Raw genomic sequence first — 2,500 nt, 5'->3', positions numbered from 1 at the left:
CTGGGATAGACGGTCCGGCTGAGCACCGCCGAGCACGCTGTCGAGCTGTGCAACGGAGAGGACGACTACGCGGTAGAGCCCCTCCCACTCCGCACTCTGCTCGCCACTAAGAACATTAAATAAAGGACATCGATCCGCCAGACCGGAGGAACCGACCGCCCGAACGCCGGCAAAGCCGGCCGGCGGACACCCTCCGAAGGCGTGTTAAGTTGGCCCATCGATCAGGACACAAACACGCAACAAATCCAGTCCGGGGTGTGGTGTAAGCAGCCCTACTGTAACCAGCCCTGCCAGAGAAATCCCCTAACCCTAACCCTAAACGTACGGCAGACGCGTCCCCTGGCTCTCACATTGACAACTGAGAGGCTTCTGAAAACCTGGCCACGCCCATCAGTAAAAACCACTACAGCAAGTGACGACATATGTACCTTCAAAGTGCTGTACTACAGGGTGCTGTTCAAAAGGTATCTATCCCGTTTACTCTCTATGCTTCATATATCATCATATTATTGAAAAGTGCAAGCCTTTAGGGACAACAGCAACTCAAGTCGCCAACGCTCTGTTGACTCAATAACTGCAGAGATCCAAACTTCTCCTGGCATTAACATCGGCACAAAAACTGTGCGCCGGGAGCTTCGTGGAATATGGGTTTCTATGGATTCAGAATGACATGTCAGAAAAGCTCCTGTAGGTGTAATGGTCAGTTATCTCAATACTTTTGGACATATATTGTGCGTGTGCGTGTGTCTGTGATACCTAACATAAACACACCTGTATTACTAGAATTGATAGTTCACGCCACAAAAGTGAGGGGCAAACATAGAAAAGCGTGCAACCCAGCCACTGAGGATGCACAAGCCAATGCATTCTTAGTGCAGGTCCCAAGCCAGGACAAATGGGGAGGGTTACGTCAGGAAGGGCATCCGGCGTCAAATCTTTGCCAAATCAAATATGCGGATCATAAATAAGATTTCCATACCGGATCGGTCGAGGCCCGGGTTACCGACGACCGCCATCGGTACTGTTAACCAGCGGAGTGCCGGTGGAAACTAGGCTACTGTTGGGCGAAGGAAAAGGAGAGGGGGAAGGCATGTCCAGAGGCAGCTAGAGAGGAGGAAGGGTAGGCGTGTGGAGGTGACAGTCAGTCGGAACTTTGAATGTTGGCACTATGGCTAGTAAAGGGAGAGAGCTGGCTGACGTGATGGAAAGAAGAAAGGTGACAAGAGACAAGGTGGAAGGGGAGTAAGGCCAGGAGTATCGCAGGTGGGTTCAAACTCTTCTACCATGGTGCGAATGGGAGGAGAAATGGGGTAGGGGTCATTCTGAAGGAAGAGTATGTCAAGAGCGTGCTGGAGGTGAACACAGTGTCAGACAGAGTGAGGATTATGAAGCTGGAAATCGAAGGTGTATTGCTGACGGTTATCAGCGCATATGCCCCGCAAGTCGGGTGTAAGATGGACGAAAAAGAAGAATTCTGGAGTTGAGTTGGACGACGTGGTGGAAAGGGTACCCAAGGAGGAGGGAGTGGTGATTGGAGCGGACTTCGATGGACACGTTGCTGAAGGGAACAGAGGTGATGAGGAGTTGATGGTAAGGTATGGAATCGACGAGAGAAATGTGGAAGGACAGATGGTGTTCGATTTTGCGAAAAGGATGGAAATGGCTGAGGTGAATACATATTTCAAGAAGAGGGAGGAGCACAGGGTGACGACGTATACGAGTGGAGGAAAGTGCACACAGGTGGACTATATCTTGTGTAGAAGGCGCGATGTAAAAGGGATTGCATACTGCAAGGTGGTGACAGGGGAGAACGTAGCTAGGCAGCATCGGATGGTGGTCTGTAAGATGACTTTGGAGACCAACATGAGGAAGCGAGTGAAGACACAGCCGAAGATCAAATGGTGGAAGTTGAAGAAGGAAGACTGTTGTGTGGAGTTCAGGCAGGAGTTAACACAGGCACTGAGTGGTAGTGAAGAGTTGCCAGATGGCTGGGCAAGCGCTGCAGAAATAGTGAGGAAGACAGCTAGGAATGTACTTGGTGTGTCATCGGGACAGAGGAAGGAAGACAAGGAGACTTGGCGGTGGTGGTGGTGGTGGTGGTGGAAGGAGGAAGTAGAGCAAAGTATACAGAGGAAAAGGTTGGCAAAGAAGAACTGGGATAGTCAGAGAGATGAAGAAAGTACACAGGAGTACAAGGAGATGCAGCGTAAAGCAAAGAGAGAGGTGGCAAAGGTAAAGGAAAAGGCGTACGGTGAGCTGTATGACAGGTTAGACACTAAGGAAGGAGAAAAAGACTTGTACAGATTGGCTAGACAGAGAGACCGAGCTGCCGAGGATGTGCGACAAGTTAGGGCGATCAAAGATACAGATGGAAATGTGCTGCCAAGCGAGGAGAGTGTGCTACGAAGTGGAAGGACTACTTTGACGGGCTGATAAATGAAGAAAATGAGAGAGACAGAGAGAGAGAGAGAGAGAGAGAGAGAGAGAGAGAGAGAGAGAG

This window comes from Lampris incognitus, unplaced genomic scaffold (genome assembly GCF_029633865.1).
Source record: "Lampris incognitus isolate fLamInc1 unplaced genomic scaffold, fLamInc1.hap2 scaffold_73, whole genome shotgun sequence".
NCBI lineage: Eukaryota > Metazoa > Chordata > Actinopteri > Lampriformes > Lampridae > Lampris > Lampris incognitus.
The sequence above is the reverse complement of the archived record's forward strand: the minus strand, read 5'-3'. Positions refer to the sequence as shown.